General features: G+C 49.8%; 1 protein-coding gene across 3 annotated transcripts in view; it reads left to right on the top strand.

The window, feature by feature from the left end:
• Positions 1–24,051, top strand: part of IGSF3 (immunoglobulin superfamily member 3) — a 101,439-nt gene that overhangs the window by 29,682 nt on the left and 47,706 nt on the right. The gene's annotated exons all lie outside the window — the stretch shown is intronic.

The raw sequence follows: 24,051 nt of genomic DNA, 5'->3' as shown, positions 1-24,051 counted from the left end.
ATCCAGATGTGCTAGCCAGTCAGGGTGTTGCTGGTTCAGGCCATGTTGACACAGGAAACCCACTGTGAAAGCCAAGGTGTGGATTTAAATCACAGTAGCCCTCCTCTGGGTTGTGCTTCTTGCCTCTAGCTTGTGTGCACGTTGGCTCCTTCCCTTCAGAGGTACCAGCCCAGCCAATTTCCCAGGTGAAGCCCCATGGCCTGGGTGCAGCTGCTCATTTAGGTGCCTGCTTTCCCATCTGATGTCCGTGAGCAGTTGGGAGGTAGATGCCTGAATAATTTTTTCTATTTTTTTTTTTTTTTGTAGTTCCGTGATTTGCTTCAGGCATCCAAGTTTGCGGTTCCCCCTTTAGTTTAAACATGACTGAGTCAGTGCTGCTGCTGTAAAGTCACTTCAGGGAGTGAAGCCCATTGAAAACCAACACCCAGTGAAAAAAGTGCCTGGGGGCAGGGTGGAGTTGTGGCAGTCAGAGTTTTCAGCTGGGTGGCTCTGCCAGAGAGCTGCACCCTGTCCAAACCAGCCTCCGAGCTGGGGTCCTTACAGGAGAGCTGTTAGAGCAAGTGAGAGTACCTGCGTTAGCCAGTGGTACGGGATGCAGCACCACGGGATGGGGATGCAGGCGAACGTAGCCAGCGTGTCCGATGGCTGGGCAGCAGGGAGCTTCTCTGCCACTCTTCCTGGGGGCTGGGGAGCCAGTGCCCTCCTTGTTTTAACTGTAGCTCAGCAGCTGCTTCGGTGGCCAGCCTGGGGCTTGCTGGGTGAGATGCTTTTGCTCTGTCCCACCCTTGCCACTGGTACAAGGCATGTAAGATTTGGGACTCCATAGGCACCCATGAATAGTGCTTTGAGGACATTGGCTTTGGGGCTCACGTGTGTCCAGGATGCTCAAGAAGATTGATCTAAAGTAACTTCTAGTGGATTAGTTAAATCACGTTATGCTCCTTCATGGATGCTTGCACTCAGGATTTGGGGCCCTAATTTGATTTAGCTTAATTCACTTCTGAAAAGTCACTTGAGAAGTGACTTAGGGTCACTTGCGTTTTGAGTGTGTGTATCTGCATAGGTGTTTTCTGTGGCTTAACCAAACTCTGACAGAAACTGAATTTTCCAGAGTGCCCCCTGTGATGACCTGTAGACAACAAGCCCTTACAGAGGGCCTCCCCTCTGTCTCCCATTCATGTGAACCAGTGCTGACTTCAGCCCTGTTGGACCCTGAAGTCCTGCTGGGGAAATGGGCTCCTCTCTGCAGGGCTGGGTAGAACATGCACCCTTTTTGGTTTTGCCTGTCATTTTAGCTCTCAGCTACAGGTCATGGGTTTTCAGGCCAGCTTTGTTGCTGCAGACAATATGCAAGAAGAGGTACATGGGACCTAAATGAGAGTTACTGTTCTCATTTTCACAGAAACAGAACCAAACCTTTTTTTTTTCTTTCATCCAGTTATGAATTTTTAATTGACTCATTAGATTGAGTGGCTCTTTTTTGGCAGCAGCAAAGCCTGGAGGGAGGCAGGTTTGTTAGCATCTCTATTCTGTTTTGTGTGAAATGGATGGGTTTGGAGCAGTGTTGATTTTAGACTTGCTGCTCTGGGAGCTTTGAATTGTTGTGTCCTGTGGTTTGAGGGAAGAGCTGAAGGAAGAGTCCCCCCTTTTCACCTAGGTGATACTGCCCTGTGATGGGGGAGCTTGATGGGACACTGGTGCAGCAGTATATGGGGTGCTGTCTGCACTGGGACATCTTAGCTTGCAGCAGAGAAGCTGGGATGTGTCTTTGTTCCTGCTATCTGAGCAGGATTGAGGGCTATGTATCCAGGGCCCTGCAGCTGCTAAAAAATAGTCTTGTCAGCTTCAAAGATGTGCTGGTTGGATTTGAAAGTACATTTCTATACACCTTATGAACAGCAAGCATGGTTGCTTGTCCCTCTCCCATTTTTGGTGTCTCCATTTGAGGTTCCTTTTCGTTCATTGAGATGTTGGCCGGGATCTAGTACCACTTTGAGGACCTGATGTCTCTGATAGCCTGGAGTAAGAAGTGCCCCCCAGGCACTTTGTGGGACTCCTATCTGAATTTGAGCGTGCAGCACAAGTGCTAATCTCACTGAAGCTAGGAATGAGGCCAGTAATATGGTTCAAGGGCCTTCTGCCATGGAGAAATGTGTATCAAGGCTTAACCTTTTTCACCAGTCTTCGAGTTCCTTCAGTTGCTTCAAAAATAAGTCTTTCTGTATCTTGCTACTCCTTGTCTCCTCCTGAGCTACATCACTGGGAAGAAGGAGTTATACCAGGGCTGCGACGTGTTAGGAGGAAGAGTTTAGGACACCTCAGACTGAGTTGCAGGTGCTGAGGAAGGTGGCAAAAAAAAAAAAGTGCAGCTCTTTCGGATGTTGTGGAACTGCAGCCTTGTGGTCGATTTATGAGAAAAGGATTAGGCCATGTACAAAGTCTGTAACTCCATAGTTTGCCTTCAGAGTTCAGTTCCCCGAGGCTGACATGAAATTGCTGAGGCTAGTTCATGCTCTTTTACTCAAGATGTGGGGGAAAGATTTTTAGAAGATCATGCAGGTGGCCTGACACTCATCTAACACCAGGCATGTTGCCTGAGGTAGATATTGAGGCAATATCTGCCATCAGAGGACAGAGAGGGACAAATCTGGAGAGCAACCCATCTTTGTTTAAATTAAGTGCGTCCTTCTCTAAGTTGACAGAGAGCCTAGATGTTAGACTTGGGCTAGGCAGCTGGTGTTGAGTGAAATGAATTCTTCCAGTAGTGGCTGAAGACTTGGCTGCTTTTGGAAACTTCCTCCATGGCACTCCTAAGCAACCGATGGAAATTCTGGCTTTGTGGTTTAATTGGGAAGACACTTGGGCATACTGAAGAGGGGAGTACAAAACTGGATTGATTAAATGGGATATCTGGGGACCATGCACACCTGACTGGCAATTGTATCAGGGTCCTGGCCTGCTTGTTCCTGGCTGTGAGAAGTATCTGGGCTGTTCCTTTGCTTTTTGAAGAAGTTAAAGACAGCAAAGAATTTGCAGGTGAAGGAAAGCAGCATCCCAGTAACATTGCATCACCACTGACAGGACAGCAGTAGTTTGAAGATTGTCACTAGAATTATCACTTGTTTTAATAACTCTTGAAATATGGGCAGGAGAGATTTCTGTGCAGTAATTTAAGTGGTGAAGCTGCAGGGGTGCTGTGCAATCTGAGATGCTGGTTTGCGCTTCTCATGTTGATGGGTAAATAAACTTGTGTTTTGCTGTGGGGTAGAAGTGAGCACATGGCAGTTACTTCAGAGTGCATGAGTCACTGCAAATTTGTACTCCACTATATCTCTGCAATGAGTTGTTTGTGTGCCTGTACCCTTACTTAGATAAGAGCCAAGAGGCCCAGGTCTAACCTCTTCAGAAGCTTCAGACTTTTTATCTCAGTGTTTTTTTTATCTGTGCTCCCAAAAACATTGAGCTCTTTTTCAAAGTTGTTTGAGGGAAGAAATCGAGCTTTGAGGTTTTTCTTAAAGAGGTAGTGATGGAGCAGGAGAAAAGGTTTCAAAGCACTTGAGGAGGTGACAGCTCTTGTACTCTTTATTTTGAGGGAAGCAGCTGTACAGCATCAATCTTAAACAAGTTAAAGCAAAAAGACGAAAGGGGGTTTGGACGGGGGGAGAGACCACAACCTCCATGGTACCACAGAGTGGGAAGGAGCAATTTTGGTGCAGACTCGGGAAACAAGCAGCACTCAAGACACGGCTGTCTTGGTGGCAGGCAGGAGCTGCTGTGGAGCTGACGCTGCCTGCAGGGATGGTCACTGGCATCTCCTTCCTGCCAGGCTTAGGTGAAAGGGGGGCAGAAAGGATCTGTGCTAGCTGGTGCTATTCAGTGGCTCCCCTGTCCACCCTCTCAGCCTAGCTACATTTCTGTTCTCTGCTATTTCTCGCTGGTCTCACGCTGCCTGTGTAGGCTGGTGCCTTGATCTCTGCCCTGTTCCCCTGGGTCCTGCCTGGATGTGACAGCTCCCAGGGGCTAGGTGTGGTTTTTTGGCTGTCAGCCCCATTGTGGTGAAGTTTCAGCATCATGCCAGGCTTGGGAGTGGTGGTGGGCAAGGGCACTGGTGGGATGAAGAGCCAGCTGCCTCTCTGCCTGAGGTTAGTCTGGCTGCAGCTGTGCTCAGTGGGGTCTCGTCTCCAGACACTGAGCTGCCTGTGTCACTTGCAGCTCTCTGCAGACCAGAACTCAGTCCACAGGTACTTCAGCCATGCCTTCAGGAGCGTGTCTTGTAGGGGTCCTCTATGCCCTTGAACTGTGGCACGTAACTGCGTGGCCAGCTGCAAGCCCATGGCTGGGATGAGAAGGATATCTGTAGGGCGTATCTGAGAGGATTTGGTGGCACGGGAGGTGGAAGAAAGACTTATGCAGCCCAGACACTTAGGACTGGAAGGGAGGGAGCTGCATGTGTCTGAGACAAGCATTCAAGAGAAGAAAGCAGGTCTCTCTTGTTGAACTTTCAACCAAAAATCGCCAGAATCTCTCTGTGGAGAGCTAAAGGATATGTAGCAAGCAAAAAAGAAAAAAACAAACTTTCATTAACCTGTACCAACTGCCGCTGCTTGTTGCCAGCAGCTTTCCCTCTTCTTCGTCAACTGCTACCATACGTGATCTGTCTGTGCACAGAGCAGGAAAAAGTCATGTTGTGGGTTTGCTGTGTTTGGGAGAGCACCGTCTGCTCCTGGGGACCTGGGGGGACTCAGGGCGAGAGCAGTCACTTCTGCTCACATGGGGCACGTGGACCTCGGTGGCTGCTAGATTATCCTAGCTGTCGACTGGGCTGAAGGTGGCTTTGCTTGAGGGAGGTGTCGAAGAGAGAGGTGGCAGTCTTGCAGACAAGGATCTACTGGTTTTGATAGAAGTCTTTAGGGGCTTTTCTTTCTATGCTCCCTTTTTCTTCTCCTCCTCCTGAGAGACAGAGGAAAGTGTTTGTCACTGTACCCAAGCAAGCAGCTCCTGTCCTGGGGGGGCCAGACTTTTTGCAGATGAGCAACAACAGGCAGAAATTGAAACGAGCAGTTCAGACTGCCCCAAGAGGTTGCACAGGCTCAATCTCTGGAGGGTTTCAAGACCCTATAGGATCAAGCGCTGAGCAGCCTGGCCTGACCTTCTAGCTGACCCTGCTTGACCCTGTAGTTGCACTACAGACCCCCCGAGGTCCCTTCCACCCTGAATTGTCCTATGATCCCATGATGAACCGCTTGGCTGCTGTGCAGTAGGAACCGCTATTAGGCAGCAGTTTGGAGGGAGGGTGTTTAAGAAAGGGTGTAAAATAGTATATAGTGGTGATTTCAGTGCTAAACAATGGCATAACATTGGTGATCTCAACCAGGTGCAACCTATTGTACATCCCCAAATTCTTCTTTTCTGGCATAGTATTTGCATTTCATATGTTTCTTGTTTCTTTAGAGAGGTTGCAGGAGTTTGTCTCTATTGCTCTGCTCTGGTGTATGAAGGCAGAACTTGGAGATCCTAAGCACTGATGTCCTAATCTCTCTGAGGCCATCTCAGCAGCTTTGCTACATCTGTGAAGCAAGTGTATGCTTTATTTGGCCAAGCCATCAGTTAACCAAAGTGAATTCTAGGACTGGTGTTGCTGAAATTCCTGCTTTGTGAGTTACATTCATCTTTGCCTGTTTGGGCTGTGCTTGTTGCAGTAATTAGCTCCCCAGAGGATTAAAATGTCCTTCACTTTCAAATTACCCTTTAGCTGACATTAAAAAGAAAAAAAAAAAAGAAAAAAAATTTTTAAAAGTCAAATACTTTCTCCTAGGTGGTCCTTTGCAGCTAGACACAGGGTAGTTTGTTCTTACTGTCCTCCTTTACATGCCTAAATCTCTCTGTAGTAGCCTTGAAAAAAATTTGACCTATGCTGCTCTGCTTTTTCTTTCTGTTCCTGCTATGGATGGAAAGGGAGTGTTTGTCTGTTAACAGGGGAGGAATGAGGAGGGGTAAACATATTTACCTCTGGCAGTTCCTACGGGCACAGTCTGGGGAACTGCACCAGCAAACCAGAGTACCTGGTTTCTGATGCTGCGGAGCAGTGGGGGGCTGCAGGCATCGGGTTCTATCACACTGCTGACTCGCTGCGTGTCCCTGGGTATGGCGCTCTCCATCTCCCTCACCGTTTTCCAGCTGGTAAAATTAGGGATAATAGCATACAAGCCTTTCACAAAGTCTAAGCTAAATAATTGTGAAGTGCTTTGAGCTCCTCAGATAGTGGGAGTTAGAAACAAAGGCTTATGTTTCAGCTTTGCCGGGTAATGATGCTGAATAGGATTCATCTCCAGTCCTGCTTGGTCGTTTCTGATGTCTTGAAAGTATAGCTGCTTAAGCTCACCCAATTTCGCCCTTGCAGAAGCCGTGAGGCTCAGAGGTGCTGCCAGACCGAGGGGGCTGGTGGTCCGCGGTGCCGTGGGCAGGTGTGTGGGAGCTGGGTGCCGGCATCCCTGCAGCCGGCGGCTCTGGAGGTGGCAGGAGGGGCTGCTTCCTTACAGCCTGCTCTGGCACGGGCGAGCGTGAAGCCAGTCCATAGGCTCCATGCCCCTTCCAGATTTAAAACTGCTGCTGGTAAGAGGAAGGCAGGCACTAAGACCTGTTTAAATTTCCAGTCTTTTTTTTTTTTTTTTTTTAAATCTTGGCTTTAGTCATATACAATCTGGCAGTGAATTGCATGGGCTAGCTCTTCCAGCTTATAACAGATCACTGTACCTGTCCTCGCATTGCTAGACGAGGTTCACTCATTGTTTTGTGTATCTTTATCTCATTCCCTGTTACTATATTTTCCTGCAAAACACTTCCAATTACTCCTGTTTTGTTGCAGTACGCCATCTCCTATTCTTTCCTGTTGGAATGGCTTGCCTAATTTTTAATTTCTTATTGTTGTATTATGTGACATCGCTTCTCCACCTCTGTCTGCGCAGGAGAAATGGAACAAATTTTAGGCAGACCATGCCTGAAAAAGTGGATAATCCATTGTATCCACTCTCTCCGTTCTTTGCTGTTGGTTTTTTTTTCCTCCCTCGCGTTCCTGCTCTGTCCCTCAAAACCACGGGCAGCTTGCAGGTGTGACATGTTTTGTGGGGAGGGCTCTCAGTTGTGGAACTGATTCTTTTTTGGCCTGGTCCACCTACCCATTTCTCAAAAACCTGGTATTGGACACATTTGGGGCACATCACTGTATTCCATATGTTTTTCCTACATTGTCTCTTTTGAGGTAGAGGTACCTTAAAAATTTAGCTAGCGCGTGGAGAAGATTTACAAGAAGAATACGTGTCCTTTTTTTATGCATGTCTGTACACTTGTACCTATGCATTGTAAGAAAAATTTTATTTTAAAATGCATTTCTAAAAATGTAAATGAATACAGCCTCAGGCAATTGCACAGCCCTCTGCTCGCAAATCTAAGCTGGTCTTTAAAATGAGCCTTCTCGCTTCCAGACTTTCTATGTCTCTTAGTTCTCAGGAAGGGAGGCGCAGAAGCCTGACTTGTCTTCAGACTGTAAAGAGCTGCAGTGTTTTGCTTGGGTAGGTTTTTGTGCAGCACTGAGCCTGAATAGTAAAATCAGACCAGTCAGTTAAAATGATCCCTGAAAACTAAAGCAGTTTATCCTGCAAAAGCCTCTTTTCTGAAGGCTCGGAGTCTTGCCCTCTAGCCTGCTCTCTCGCTGGCTCCAGCCATGCTTGGCTCCGGTCGGGCGTCTCTCGGGTTGATGGGACTGCAGCACTCGCTCTTCTGCCGAGCCCTTTGCCTCTTCAGTGTCAGTGAGGCTGGAGGCTGCAAGGCTTGGGGTCCTCTGCTGCCCTGAAAGGAGTCGCTGCAAAAGCAACACTCTGCTCAGAACACATGCCCCTTTTGCTTGTCCTGCCAGCTCTTCTCATATGCTTTGCCAGTTCCTGGTAAAATGAGGTATTTGGTAACCCTCAGTGTCTTACTGATTTATAGGATGCCTCCCAGTCTGTCCCTCTGAGAAGAGCGATTGGTGGTATACGCTGTTTGTGTATATTGCCGTAATGTCTAGGTGTTACGTGCAAAGGTTTTAGACTAGGATAGAAAAATCTTTAGCTAGAGATCCTGGTGCATTTGAAGGCCAGCTCTACCACAGGTGGGTTGCTCGGGACCGTAGGTTCGTATCTCCATCCTTTCCAAGAAAGTGAACTGAGCATGTGAGGGAGCTCTTTCAGGTCAAGCTCTGCTTGCTAATCATGGGCAACAAAAGGTCTTCTGGTGTTAGGAACAGTCTGGTGCCACCTTCCATCCTGAATTTAACATTTCCTCCCAATGTGCTCTGGGCAGCCCCCCGCCTCTCTTTTTTCCCCCAGGTGATTGCTTTTTCACTAAGTGGACAACTGAGAGAAGCTCTGGCAGGTGAAAAAAAATACGGAGCACAAAAGGAGAGCCCGAAGGAGCTGGGCTGGGTCGGGCGAGCAGGTGGTGGAGCCAGTAGGCTGTAATATGGGCTGGGCAGAGCCTGATGCCTGCCTCCTACCTACTGCGTGCTCGGCGGCTTTCCAGGGGCTGCCTCTGGTCTTACCAACCGGCTCGCTGGAGGGTGGCTGAGGGGCACCCATCTCTTCCCACCTGTGCCTCCCCGCTTGTGACGGGTACCGTCGGGACTGAGTGGCCAGCACAGCCTGGTGACTCTGTGGCACGGGGACCTGCTCCTGGACTCGCCGGCAGAGCCTGTTGGCATTTCTGGCAGCTTTGCCAGAATACCGAGTGGTGGGGGAGAGAGTGTACAGGTTTCTCTGTTTCCCTGCCTCCAAACAGCGTCTCAGCGTTAAATGGGGAAAGCGATAACTGTGAGCGCAGCTGGTAACATATGGCACCCGTCCCCTGCCTTAGCAATTGCTCAGTGAACTCTGAAAGTGTAATACAGTCCCTGTGGCTCCAGCCAGCTACAGTGCTGAGAAATCCTGCAATGGAGCAGCCGTTACTCGATTACCAGCGAAAATTTCACATTCCACCTTGCCTATTTTTCCTGCTGCCTCTCTGGGGAGGTTTTTGCTGTGCTTACTCCTTCCTCCCACTCCTCTTTTTTTTTTAAAAAAAATTTCTTTTCCCTGGAGGACTGCTTTATTTGTCCGTTAGTTACAGCCCCTTAGACTTGGTTGCTCTGTATTTCTCTTGGTCTGCTGCCCTGAGAGGCAGGGCCAGCTGTTTCTGCCCTTGATGCTGATGCTTTTCTTGGGTCGTCTTGGAGAACAAGTAGGTCTGGTGGTGAATGATTGAGTCCTTGTGTAGCAGAGGGGAGGCGCAGTGCCCATTGCTGAGCTAATCTGCTTCTGTGCCACAAAGCTGCGTGCTCATTGTGGTGTGGATGCGCATCTTTTTGTTGAAGAATTACAAAACAAAGTCAAACTTTATTTGGGGGTCAGTGCTCAGGCAAACCGCAGAGCAGCAGCAAACCCAGAAGCCTGGCAACATTACCAATCATACATCAGATCCTTTTCGTCCTATCAGATAGGATAGCACAAAAGTTGAAAGCCCACTGCTGCCATCCGACCCCTGGGAGGGCTCAGAAGCATAAGTGGGTCCCCTCTGATTTGGGCTTCTTATCTGCTAATTTAGAGATGTTGCTATTGAGCATCTGGGGGGGGGGGGGCGTTTCTTCTGGTTTAAAGCATCAGACGGTCTCTGTTCTGCTTCTGCTGCCTGCTGGGGGGGGGCAGGGAAAGGAGAGCAATCCTTTGGTGCTCCAGAGGTAGGCTTTGGGTCCCACGGCAGCCTATCCCTCCTCCTCCTCCAGCCCAAAGCCCTGGCAGGACTGGCCTTTCCCCCTTCCTCCAGCTCCTGCCAGGCAGTACAGGGTTTTGCTTCATGTGCTGAGAAAGAAGCTTGACCTGTACTGGGACAGAGCTGCCCCTCAGTAGGGAGAAGCTGAGAGGAGAAATTTTCCATCTTGATTCTGTGGCTGCCCTATTGGTTTAGCCCTATAACAGTTTTACAATCTTTATCTGATATAGGTTTAAGAGGATTTCCCTGGGCGCAGTGGGATTATTATAAGTCAGAGAGCAGTCTCCAGCTGATATTCCTTCGGCAAGTATTTATTTTAAGTGGGTTTAACAGTATTTAATTTTTTTTTTTTTTGCATGGGTTATAAGTAAATTGTTTATGTTATCAGAGAAGTAGAGCCTGGATAAAATGAAGAAATGTATTATTGCTTTCTGGGTTGGGGGTGGTGGAAGGAAAGCAGCAGCTGGAGGTGGGGAGGAAAGAAGATAAAATAGTAATGTTGAGGGAAACATAACATTATTCCACGCGGTACTGATTAGTAATACTGCCAAACAGCTGTTTATAGATACGAGATGTAATGGGAAGGAGAGCTGCGAGGAACGTGAGAGTGCTGCAGGCAGTGCTGGCTCATTATTTGGGGAGGGGATGGCTTCTACCAACCATGTATCTGCCCCCTGGGGCTACCAGAGGCTGTGCTGGGGCAGCCTCTAGGAGCATGGGGGGCTGGGGGTGTCCCATGCACCCTCTCCAGCCCTTGCGGGATGGCGCTCAGTTGGGTTTACACTAAGGTGTTCCCTCCAATTTAAGGTTTTCATGCCACCTTCAGAAACGAAGAGCAGTGGCGACCCTTGGCATTGGGAAAGCTGTGCTTGTAGGAGAAAAGTCTCCTTTCGAGCCATGTGCAGGCTGTTCCTTTATCCTCTCCCTCCCTCCAGCAGGCTTTATTGACGGCAGACAGCTCTGGGTCTGATGTGTGTGCACACATCCAGAAGTCGTACTGGCTTAGTGAGAGCCGCCTTCTGGCCGCCCACGCCCAGACAGCGTCCGTAGTCCTTGGAGTATTTCAGAGGATGCTAATGGGGTGGGATTAGCCGCCCCACTTGCCCTTGCCATCAACAAGAGACGTTTCTTGAGAGCCTACAAAGAAGAGCAAAGCCTGAGCTAGCCAGGCAAACCTGAACAAAGGCACTTTTGAATGCAGAGAAAAGTGTGATTTTACCCTCTGGCCCTACGGAGGCAAGAGGTGGGGCTGCTCTGCTCCGCATTTAAAATCTGAATGAGCCTCTGCCTTAAGGGATGGTCCTTTGCTGAGTTGGTACTAAATGGGCTAGATGCCCATCAGTGTCCCTGCTCTGTCCTGCTTGGTTCCCTGACGCTGTGTTTCAAGATAATGCGCCCTTTAGGGCTTTATTCCTTACTGTGTACTAGTTATCATTTTAACCTAGGGCTCTGCAAAGAAATGTTGTAGCTAGGGATGCCTGCCTTGGGAGAGCATATCACGGTGGGCAGGGTTTTCTGGACAGTGATGCCTCTGTCCTAGGCACAATGTGCTCTGAGCACTTAATTTCCTCAGACCCTGTCATTCTTCATTTTTAGCTACCTATTCAAGAGAGCAAGATTTTTTATAAAGCCATTCCTTACCAAAAGCATTTCACAACTGTAACTTGTAATGCCAACTTATTGAGGGTGAGAACATTTAAAGAGACCAGGTTTTTATGGCATTGTGCTGCTCTGTGGAAACTAAGAGATCGCAAAGCAGCAGGTTACTTATCAGAGGGTTAATGTGAGGCTCTTGAGCCTTGTCGGCTGAAGAATTGCATCAGCATGCCACAGATGACCACAGGCGCTCTGGCAGTCTGTTGTCACCTTTTGAGCTCTCTCAGGTGTACCGATGCCACCTGTCCGCAGATAGGACTCCTTGCAAAACTGCAGGTGATGGTCATGCACAACGGATGGCCCACCTGGCACTGCGGCTGGAAGGTGGGAGCGCTGGCACGGGAATGCTAACCTGCAGGGAAGGAAAAGCTGGGGGAGAGGTGGGGTTGCCAGAGGCACGGGCCGTTGATTTGGAGAGACTCTGTGCTTTGGAGGAGCTCCCTGGCTGCGGGTGCTGGCCAGAAGGGCCATCCTGAGAGGGGCAGCCACTCTGGGACAGTGCAGAGATGCACTACAGCCACAGGAATGCTTCCAGGCTCTTCCCTTCCGCAGCGATATCCTGGGCCAATGTGTCGCTATTGAGGGATGCTGCTCAGGCCACACGTGTGCAGTGGCACTGCAGAGCTTATCTAACGAGTCAAGTTAGGAGCACTGCCCATCATCCAGAAAGCCCCGCTCAAGCTGTGCAGCAGCTGAAGCCCCGTGAGTGTCTGAGCATATCTGGAGGACACAGTGGCTAGCGCAGGTGGCCCTGGGGGATGAGCATTGCTTTGCATGAGGGGCTCCTGCCTCTGAGCTGGGTCCTGGGGTGTGGGGTAACTTGAGCCAAAGATGGAGCCTTTTGGTTGCGGTGTGGTCAGGGGGAATCAAGGGGCTCCTGCCCTTGCTGGGGAAAGGGAAGGTTGTGGTCGTCCTAGTGCTGGACTAGGCAACGTCAAGGGGAGCAAATGGAGAGGCATGCAAGGCAGAGAGTGAGTGGGCTGAGGGAGACTGGAGGTGAGGGAGTTAAAAACAAGGGGGGGGGGGGCGAGTGAGCTGAAAATGGAGCAGGAAGGAAAGCAGGAACAGCAGCACTGGGAAGGCAGGAGGAGGAGGAAAGCGGCAGGTGGGAAGACCTTGGACAGGAGGTTTTGTGTCATGAAGAGCAGCAGGGTGTGTAGGAGGGTGGCATCCTGGAGGTGCTGGAGCAGGGAGAGCTGCACGTGGGGATGACCGGTGAGGGACTGTGTCTGGGGTGGAAGGAGCATCCTTGCTCCCTCCTGCAATAGGAGGAAGCCCCAAAGCTGCTGGAGACATGAGTCCCGGCCTCTCCAGCTGGCCTCCTTCTGCAGGGGCCTTGTGGAGGCTCTTCCCCCACCCTTCCCATGTATCCTTTGAGTGCCCTAAATGCTGTTTAAGGCTCTTGACTCCAGAGCAGGCAATGCGGTTTCAATGCTGTCTTCCATCAGGGCCATTGGGATGCAGTAATTACCTTTACGCTGCTGCCTCCTACCCTCTATTCCTCTCCCTTTGTGACTGGGAAGCCAGAGGCAGTGACGGTGCTTTGAGGAGCTTCTTCTGAAGTGACTTTGTGAGTCACAGGGGCTGGCAAGTGGTGGGGAAGGAGATGCTGGTGCCCAGCACTGTCAGATCGTTTTGGCTCCCTTGTGTTTGTGGCCAGAGCAACGCATGCTGTGTGCACATCCTTGGAGACATGGGGCTCCTCAGATCTCATCTGTTTGAAGAGGCTCCTGCTGAGGGTCTGATGTGGATGGAGGGAAGAGGAGAGAAGCCCAGGACACCAGAGGCATACTGGGCTGGGTGGCAGTGCGGTGGCTTTTGATCATGTCCATGCTGTCAGGCTTAGCCAGAGCCTGTTGCTGTAGATAAGCACAGCGCCAGCTGAAGAGTGCTGTATGGGTGCTGAGCAGCCCCGTGGCAGCAGTAGGATGAGTTTCTGTAGGCAGCCCTGTTGCAGACCATGGGTACAGGAAGATGGACTTGTCATCTCCTGTAGTAAGTTCAGGCCACAGGATGCTCTGGTAGGGCTAACTGGATAAATGTTGACAGTTTGCACTAATAAGATGTTTTAGATGACATGTGTGCCCCAGGAGCCACCCGAGAACCCTCCGCTCCTTGGACCTCTCCCCGAAAGGCTAGAAGGTGCTTTCCATCGCTGCTTAAGTGTAATGGGTTTGAGCCAGCCACCACGGTCCCAGTCCTGTTACTGGTCAACTGAACTGATGCCCAAAGGGCCACCCGTCCTGTCCCTTATTATCTGCTGGTTGAAGTTGTCAAGACCAAAATGCAGATCCTCCTGTTGACTGCCAGGATGCAGCACTGCTGTTGAGTATTCAGGGACGCTGTCTAGAGCAGCAGGACAGCCAGCCTGCCGGTGAAACCTTTCTATGCCAGCCAGAGCAGAACCTGATTAAGCTTATGAAACCTGACAAGATCACAGCCCAAGGTGTTATTGCTGGAGGCTGCTTTACTGGGAACTGTGTTCTCACCGCACCAGCATGAACGTTAGGGATGTGTCGCTTGAAGCCTGTCATGGCACACATCTAGCCATTGAGTAGGGAGCACGTGAAAGTCACTTACAGTTCTTGGCCTGCCAGCAGCATGCAGGAAGAGCCTCCTGCCAAAAGAGGCACTGGCTGCATCTGCCTGCAAATGAGGAGCAGCCTCTTGTTCTGTGATGGGTGATGCCCCATGTCAGCTTTGAACAGGTGGTCCCCTGAACAAGCAGACGCTGCCCAGGACACAGCTCCTCCACCTCTGCAGGTCCAGTGACCCCTCCAGCTTGGCTGGTGTGTGTCCCCCCCCCAGAATAATCAGGCTCTGTGACCTGAAAGGACATCCCCACAGCCCTGCTGCTCCATCAGTAGCCTGTGTCACTTTGACCCCAAGCGAGAAGCTGTTGCCCGTTTGCCAGGGCACTGCAGTCGGTGCCCGAGGGTGCTGCGTGCCGCCTGCTGTACGTCTGGCAGCTGGCAGAGCAGGGGCTGGTGCACGGGGCCTTGTGGCCTGCTCACCATCAGATAAAATAAACTCTAAAGCAATGCATCCCATGGTGCAACCTGAGCAGGAGCCTACCTGGCTCACCACCTCTGCCGTAATAGCTATTGCAGGGATCTCCGTGCTGCTTGTTGTGCATCGGCATAAAATCAGAGGCTTATATTTCCCAACAATCAGTATTTCTCATGCAGGCGCTGCCCTTGTTCCTGCTGCTCAGATTTGTGTTCGTCTGGGAGAAGCAGCAGCAGTTTCTTCAACAGACTAGCTCTTACGCCTTTGTTTCCTTCGGTCCCACAGGGTTAATCTCCTTCTTGGCACCTGATTATTTGCCGCTGCAGGGAATGCACATGGGTTTGCTGGATGCATGTTTGAAATTCTTATTTTGCTGGCTTTAATCCCTGTCTGGGAGCTGTGGCCAGGTCCCAGGGGCCAGGGGTGGATTAATACCTGAGCCCCCACAGGGCCGGAACCTGCTCCTGAGCAGCTCTGTTGCCTCCGCCTCTCTCCATGGGCGGGTGGCTTTCAGGTATCTCTGAGGGAGGTACTGTAGTGCATGGACCACTTCCCAAACAATTATTAAGTGTTTTGTGTTCCGTGCGAGGCTGGTGAGCATCGGTATTGCCGGCTTAGCAGCAGGCCAGCTGAGAGACAGGGATGAGGGCTCCCAGGGCTGCGTGGTCAGGCGAGGGACAGTTCGCTGTCTCCCGCTCCTGCCATGAGCTCCTCTCCTCCACCTCTGAAACACGGCTGGCACAAACATTGCTCTACCCCTGTGAGCCACCAGCTTCTCTTCCCCTCCTGCAGCTCCAGCTCTTTGCCCAGTGCTTCTGCCCGAAGCAGTCCCCAAAACTTTTCAGGCCTGTTCTCCATGTTGCTGCCGTCTTCTGCCAGGACCCCTGGAGATGCCCACAATTGCCTTTTCAGCGTTCCTCTGCCATGCCATTGCATTGCTGCCTGGGCAGGCCTGTCACACTGTCCCCTTCCCCTCTTCCAGCGCCCTTGCTGCTGTGGGGCAAGACCCTTCCCGGTGGAGTTCAGGGTGCTCTCTGTCCCCCCCACGCGTTACCCCTTCTCCCCCGGTCCCGTGGGAAGCAGGTCTGGTCTCCCTAGCTCCTGGCCCCCCAGTAAGTTATCCATTGGTTTTTAGGATGCTCGGTTTCCTCTCTTTTTTCATTTCCCCCCCCTCCAGGTGCTTTTGTCAGTGTGTAATTAGCTGGCACAGCACCGAGGCGTCGATCCCTGGGGTGCTCTCTTGCTGACATTAGTAGCAGACTGACATTAGCAGCAGACGGTGACTAAAACAAAGAGACAGCTCAGCGCGTGGTACACGCTCACTTTGTACGTCTCGTACTCCTCGCTGCTGTTGGGAGCTCAAAAGGGATCGCAGATGTGGAATAAACGGGAGCGCTTTGAACAAGTGGCACTGTAATCCCTCCCTGCCCCCGCCTCCCTACCCCCCTTTTTGCAGACATTAGTGTGATTAAAATTGCATGAGGCCACACACGGGTGTATTTTATTTTAGTTATTTATTTCCTCCTGGTGAGAGACTGGTTTGAGGTCTGCCCTGTGGGAAAGCAGCCAGGGGGATGCTGGGGAATTCAGGGTGTTTTCAAAAACTTTCCCTCTGCAGAGTTTACAGCCGGCGGCTGTGGGGCTGGTTGTACTGGCGAGACCTGCTTTTCCTGCAGGACTCTAAACGTGAGCACCTTCTTCCCTGTGGAGCCTGACATGCTTGCTGGTGATGAATGGGTGTGCGCTGGGCAGGTGGGGACCCCTTCCAGCACTGGCGTGGGGCAGCAGCATCTGGAAGGTTATGGTAGGCTTGCTCTAGCAAATCTTCACCCAGGGCTTTCCAGGTTACTGAGGGCATCTCCATGGCTGAGGGCGGGTGTAAACAGCCAGTTTAAAGCCTAGGTGAATGGGAATTAAATCAAAATATTCATAAAGCAAAAATAGATATATTCTGTTTTCCTTTTCAGCCAGGTTGGTGCACCCAGGTTGGCAAGAAGTGGTCTTCGCTACCATTTGCAGCAGCCTTCTGTCCCCTCTAGAAACAGGGAGATGGCACAGTATTTTTGCTGATGCTGTGGCAGTGCTATGTCAAAACCATTATACTCCTTGATGGGCATTTATGGGATGGGCTATGTCTTATTGCCTCACCCAGGGGCATGTACAATTCGTTATTTGCATGTTTTCCCCTGTTTTGGAAAAGGTAAATGCTGTTTTCTTCCCTTCAGGGGGGCTTACTTTTAATGAAATGTTTGCAAAGTGCAGTGAGGCTGTCCAGCAAGGGCTCTGTTACACTCCAAGTGTGGTTTCTTTGTCTGCATCCTCACCATGCCCTCCCTGCGCGGTGTGCCAGGCTGATGTGGGCCATGCTTTGCCCTCCTTCTGCCTCTGTGGTTTTGGCTGGGAGGAGCGGCGAAAGGGGCTGGCGACTCCTGCGTGTGTTTATCCCAGAGCTGCGTGCGGGTTTAATCTTTCTTCTTAGACGTCAGTGCATGACATGGGGCTCTGGGGAGATGGGCCGGGAGGAGCTGGCATCCTGGGTGCCAGCTGACGGCGCTGCCCTGAACCCCTCCGTCTCGGCTGCTCTGCAGGCTGTCAGGTGTGGCTTGCAAGCCCACGTGCTTTTCAGAACGTGGAAATCTGGTGGGAGCCGTGCCTTGGCAGCAGGAGACGGCTTCCTTTCCTCCTCCCCTCCCTCGGGGGTGAAATGGTAGTTCATACTGTACGGAGGGAAGCGAGGTTGCGTGCAATGGAAGTGCGTGAACCTGGCAAGTGCTCTTTGCAAGGGGTCCAAACCCTGGTGGGTCCCCCCCGAAGGTGAGAGGAGCCACCCGTGGCCCTTCTTATCAGCCGATGCGCAGTGTGACCGTTGCCTGGTGTCCCTTGGTACCGAGGCCAGCCTTTAGTGACACCCCCACATCTACGGCCCTTTAGGAGGAGGATCGGCCCCTCCGCTTGGCGATGGGACGGAGACGTGCCCCGCCAGAGGCTGTGCCCACGCCACCTCCAGCAGGTCTTGCTGCAGGGTACAGTTCCCAGGGTTTGATGGGAGCGCGGCTGCTTGCCTGCACTGTGGACTGGAAATTTTAGGCCAGCCAGAAGAGGTTAGCATAACAAAGTGGCAGGTGAGAGGGAGGCATTGAATTTCAATAAACCAGCAACTGGGGAATGAAATCTCCTCGCTTATAATTCAAGCACTCTGCTCAGGCGTCCCTCTCGCTTACCTTGGAGCAAATCTGCTGTAATGCATAGGAAACAGCTCAGCAACTGCAGTCCTGGCTGTCATCGAGGCGGAGGCTGAGCTTTATTAAAGACCTGCAGAGCTCTGTAAAAAAAAAAATTATGATCTTCTTGGACTTAATCATTACAAGTCAAATATTTGAATAGGTAGGGGCAAGCATTTTGCTGAAATTGGATCATCCCTTTCATATTTATGCTTGGTTACGCTTGCTCCACATGTATTCGGATGCTTGGCCAGGGGCGAGACAGAGGTGAGGGATGAAAGGGACTTAGTACAGAGGGGGGAAAATGGGAGCACAGAGAGATTAGAAAGGAGAAGAAAGCAAAGGAAACTACTGAAGGTTAAGAATAATAACAACAATTAGGCTGGGGGGACTGAGAAGAGGCAGAAAAATAAAGCAGGGCCTTTGAAGAAAAAGGAGATAGACAGTGAAGCCTCTTATTAAAATTTAAATGGCTGAGTCCAAAGGTAGATGAGGAACCTGCAAAGAAACAATGAAAATAATAATAAAAAAAAAAGTGGAAGACAGGAAGGAAGGAAATATTTAAAAGGAAAATGAGAGGTTTTCGCAGGTGTATACGGTTAGGCATGTCAGCAGAGATGCTCCATAATCTCCTAATAGTGCGATGGGTACTGGGGGGTTTGTAAAAACAAAGCTCAAACCTTGCAATTACTTTTTCAGTGAGTTTCCTGAGCATGTAAAGCTGACGGTGTCCTCCTCTTGCGGGTATCCCTGGCTGCGGGTTACAGTCCAGCCTTTCCTTCCCAGGGGACTATATGCCAGGAGCTGCCATTGCCGACAATAAACACAGGCTCTCACAGGGCATCGCTGGCTTTCACTCCAGATGCGGGGAGACTGGAGAGGCAGTGGTTCAGTGCTTGCCTGCAGTTGCACAGCTGACAAGGTGCTCCCTGCCACACAGCGAAGGAAAAGGACTTTGTTCTTACCTTGGGCCGCCATTCTCCACCCAAAGTGCTGGGCAGCAGGAGGCTGTTTGTCATGGTTTGGTCTGTTTTGCTGTGTCCCAATGGAGGTGGTTTGGGGTTTGGGGAAAGAGGGGACTTGGTGCCCTGCTTGTTAAGGGGGAGCCAACCTCCCATTGGGCTACAGGGAGGATTTGTAAGGTGGTCACCTCTTTTGTCCCTACTTTAGGTCCTTGGCAGTGTGGGGAGTTTCCTGGCTTGGTGAGATGCGGCTCTGAGAGATGAAGATGTCAGACTGCTCTGAGGAGGTGTGATACTGCTTGTACTTGTGGGTGGTCATATCTAACCCTTAGGCAAGCAGGTAGAAGAGTGTGGTTGCTCCAAGCCTGCCTGGCATCTTCAGTGCTGACTGACTCCATGAGTAGCGGTGCACAGCAAAATGGAGAAAGACTGAGTTCACTGACCTTGCCTTTCCTCCTCTCCCGGTGGAGGAGTTTCTTTATGGTGTGCCTGACGCCCACCAGGAACAGTCTTGCTGCCATCCACGCTGTGCATGCATGGATGGGGCTGTGCGTGTTGTTCCCTCCACGGAAATAACAGTTTTCAGGAGGGAGCCAGTGCTGCATAGTTTAGTGGAAAGTCCTGTCTCAAAACCTATCTGAACAGTGTATTACTCAACACACAGGGTAAGACCACAGCAGTCACCATGAACTCTAGAGGTAGAAAGCAGATATATGACTCTTTTCCTTAGAGGAAAAAGATTGAATCACAGGGACCTAACTGACCACAGCTTAAAATAAAAAAAGGAAGTAGGAGACTGGTGGAGGTGAAACTCGGCAAGCCGGTCATCGCTCTTAGCCCCTGTTAGGCTGCACATCTATCCCCCCCCCCAGCTCCACTGCTGTGCTCAGGGTGAAGGTGGTACATTGGCTGGGGACGTGGCCACCTCTTCCCCACTCTCAGCCTGTGTTTCCAGGGTGCAAATGTCTCACGGGCCATGGGAAAGGGCTTCTGCATCAGACTTAACTGAAGCTGCTGGAGGGCCATGCTTTCAGCATCCCTGATGTGGTGGTGTGCACCTCAGCAGCTCTATGGGTAAAGGAGGAGCATTTGTCAGTCTCCTAGGAATTTAATCTTCACATTTTTCTCATATTGTTTTTGGGCACTCTTGGGGTTGAATTTGCTTTGGTGGCATGAAAGGAATTGGCTTTTCACTTGCAACATGTGAGGTAGTGAGTTTTGCATTTGGCCTGTGTGTCTCTTCCACAATCCTACTATGAGGACACCCTTAAATTCCTTAAATTATCAAAGTAGACTGTATGGATTAAAGTCTGCTGCAAAACTATTTTAACAGACAAGTATAAAAGGCTGCATTAGTTTAACTGAAATCACTTTGCATGGATTTTTCTAGCATAAACCAGTCCTTAATATATCCAGAATGTCTGAGGATGATCGAGTACTCAAATAAACTTGCAATGAATTTTAAGGGGAAATAGCTTTCTGTCTCTCTTATGCTGGGGTTTTTTTTTCAGTGATGGCTAGAAGAATGAACATTTTTCTTAAACAAGGGTGTTTGTTTTTTTCTTTTTTAAATCACTTCCTTGCTTATTTATTTTGGGAAAGTAGTGTGCAGTGTTGCTGTAGAATTCATTTTGCTATGGAGTGTGGCATTTGGATGAACCTGCCTAGAAGAGCTGTTTGGAGCCTCAGGTGTGAGCAGAGAGTTTTCTCCCATCTCTGCCAACAGCCCACAGGCAGTGAGTCTTCCCAAGGAAGTTTTCTCCCAAATGTGCCTGTTAATAGGAACAAGCCAGGACTTGGGAGCTCTAAGAGTCTGACTGAAGCTCCCTTCCCTTATTTCTTTCCCCATTCTCCATTCTGTGCTGTTGTGATTCCACTAGTTCTTCAGTCACCCTTGAGCCTGCCAGGGCACAGGAGACCTGAATACCTAATGTGCTCAAGCAAGGGTTTTGGGGGAAAAAAAGCAGAATAATTAAGGGAAGAAAAAAAAAAGTCTTTCTTGCCATTTTAATGTAACAGAAAAAGGAACAGGCTAAAGCTCTTTCCTTCTTCCTTTTTGAAGGTTGTGTTTGCAGGAATTTAGCTGTGATCTGAGATACAATAGCCTTTAAAACTGTCCCAGTTTGTATGTCTAGGCTACAGGGGACAAAACACTGATGGGCAAGGAGGGAGGACATGTCCTAACTATGCCACAAAACAAGGCTTCTGAGTCTACCTTCAGTGGCTTTTCTGTTTGAGTGGATCCCCTGTTTTAGACAGGATAGTGTGCTGATACCAGTGGTGAGTTTGGGGAAGACTTCTTTTATAAAAGAAAGAAGAATAAATGTGAGCAGAGGATCTAGTGAAGCTTGGTTTCCTGTGGGTTTTGCTTCATGGTTGAATTCCTAGGTATCTAATAAAGTGCAGTCATTGCTCTTCCTTGATTGGGGTATCCCCCCCATGGTTGCCTTTCAGGTGACTTCTTTGGTGTCTTAAGGGTTGACCAAACATTGCATTGTCCCCCACAGAGAAATACTAATACGTGGTGGGTATCTCCTCTACTTTTCCTTCTACAGCTATTTCATGAAACCTGTGAAACTTATTCTGAGGCTGTTATCCAACTCTCAGTATTTGTTTGAGAGCTTTAGCCACTCTCAAAGCCATAGCCACTTGCTAAAGTTAGGTGGGAGACAGGCACACACACCCTCATTTCATGGGCGGGGACACACACCATATCCTGCTCTTCTTTCAACTAAGGCAGAAGGGTGGTGCTTCTGCAGAGAGTGCGGCTTGAACAGCAAGCCTCACCGCCTGGGTACTAAGCTGTGCACAGGGACTGTGTTGCAGCAGACTCCCAGTCCCAATGGTGGTACTAAGAGGGGATCAGCCAGGCTCCCACACAGGCTCTGTTTATGTGGCAGGTGAAAAGCTGTTAAATGGGTTGTGGGTCCAAGCACCTGCCCTGAGTTAAATAATTAATCTGCTCTGACCATTTGCCGTTGGTGTGCTCTGCTTTTGGTAATGCATCGCTTGCATCAACTAATTGGTCACAATTCTGCAGATTGACCCATCTTGATTTCCAGTTCTACTTGCTTGTAAAAAAGCCACTTGGATCAGATAGCTGTGAGAAGTTTATTCCCCCCACAGACTGTACAGAGTGAGGGTGATGCAAGAGTAAGTATCTTATCAGGATCCCAATATGTTCTTTATTTGCATACCATAGCTCATCTGCATGAGAGATCTTGGGCTTCCAAACTTCAGAGGTGCTTGTGAAACAAGCCATTATCTTTGTGCAAGAGAAGGTGAAACAGGCCCTGAGCAGGTTCAGCCTGAGGTGCAGATCAGGCAGAGCTGGTGGCACTTCTGAATGTGAAACATAGGTGGCTGAAGCACTACAGGAAAATCTTTCCTTGTCTCCTCTGGAAGCCTAAGTATCTGTAGGAGGAGGTTAACCTGAGAATGCCTGCTAGCCAGAGACTGATAACAAAAGGTAGAGTTGCAAGAAGATACTGTCCAAAGGTACTGCAGTGCTGAGAAACCCATCCTGAAGACTCCTGTCTTTCAAGCAGTCTTGAAAGCATTATCTTTGGGTCTTGCTCCCTTATTTTTCTTTCATAGGAGCCCAGGACATTTAGAGATCCTTTCTTCCTGTAACTGCTGAGAAGACCTTCCTTCTCCCTTCTTCCACTCAAGAGTCTTTCCAGGCTGATATGAGTTGGTGATACTTCCATTGTGCTGTGCTTTCCTCAATCCGCTGCGCAGACAGCAACCAGCAGAGTATCTGCTACTGGTCCTGGGCATGCCTCTCTTGGTGTCTCAGCCAGTTAAACTCCAGAGCCTACCTCCGCCGAGGGTGTTCCCGAGAAGCAGCAGCACAAGTGAAATGCTTCATACTGGTCGTTTTGCCATTTACCTAGAGGGTAGCGAATAGCAGCTGGGAAGCTGGCAGCTTGCAGAGCCTTTTGCACTCAGATGCAATGGTGAAACAAGCACTGACTGGGAAAACTGGAGCTATCTGGAGACCTGGGGACAGCGGTGTGTCAGCTGTGCTTGGCTCTCTCTCAGAGGCTTCACCAGTAGAATGCTGGAAGTGCTATAAATAAAATCCTGGATTCTGCTGGAGTCAGTGATATCGATCCTGCACTGGAGACATCATGGAAACTTCCTATTTACTCGTTTTATTTCGTGAATTATTTTCCTTACTGTTTTGAGTGGGTTTTTTAATGCACTACTTTGATACAGCGTGTGCCTTTGAGTTAATGATAGGTGCACCAAAAGCATCTTCTTACTTTAATATCAGATTTATTTCCTGAATGCTTATTTTTAAATGCCCACTGGCTTCTGCAAAAGATTTGAGGTATCCTGGAAAACTTGGAGCACTGTGCCCTAGAAGACCTACCCGTATTTTGGAAGACTCAGACCTTCCTTTCTGACTGTGACCATCAGTGGTGTGCATCTGCGCTGCTGGCTCGGAGCGAGCCATCTTCCTATGGGGCTGCTCACCTCATGGGGGTCACTTGGTGAGCAGGACAAGCAACCAGTGGCTGTAAAGCTGGAGAAAGCGTCCATCTGTTTCTGAAATGATGTTGCCATTCAGCATTTAGCGTGTGTTGTGGAAGACCACCTGGTGGTTTCTCTGTGGCTAACTCTGCTGTCAGTTCGTTGAGGTTGCGTGGAGCACTCACTGCTGGGGAAGAGCAAAACTTCCCCTGGATAGTCGTTGCACCCCCTGCACATAAGAAGGGTCTGAGGGCCATTCCAAAAACATTTGGAGTACAATTTTTATGGCAGGAACTAACTGTTAAGTGAATCCTTTTGGCCTGTCTGTCTGGTTTAGGAGCTGCTGCCTTAGAGGTGGTGAACAAAGGTTTCTTCACACACCTTGCCAAGGCAGTGCAGAACTTTATGACGGAGAGCCGTCATTATTTCCATCAACTGGTTATTGTTCACAGCTTTTCACACTGCCTCAACATGCCCTGTCATCTTCCTCAACTCCTTCAAATATAGTACAGTTTGTAGGGAAAAGTGATGTCCCCTTGTGTAGCTGTGTGTGGGGATGCTGCTCAAGCCTTGCAGACAGTGCCCTTTTGCAGGGAGAGCAATTTGACGGTGGCCATCTGTCATTGGGGTGATAACGAGAGAGGTTCATAGAAGTCTGCAAGAAGGTGGAATGGGAGAAGGGAGAGAAAGGAAGGGCACTGTGTGCTTTGAAATGCCCGGATCGATGAATATAAAAATGAATACATTTATTAAAAGATTTCACTATAAAGATGCCAAGTACTCTCATGCAGAAAGTCAACCAGTTGTGCGTGCCAGACTAGCTTTTCCAGACTAGCTGATTGCTACGCTGGAGCAAGAGAACACATTTTTGCACAGTCTCAAACGTGCTTGCGAGCACAGCAGTTCACCTTCCCTCTTATCCTCTGTCCCCCGACCACCGCCACCTG

The sequence above is a fragment of the Buteo buteo genome, chromosome 8 (assembly GCF_964188355.1).
Source record: "Buteo buteo chromosome 8, bButBut1.hap1.1, whole genome shotgun sequence".
Classification (NCBI taxonomy): domain Eukaryota; kingdom Metazoa; phylum Chordata; class Aves; order Accipitriformes; family Accipitridae; genus Buteo; species Buteo buteo.
This window is presented reverse-complemented; position numbering and strand designations above follow the sequence as displayed.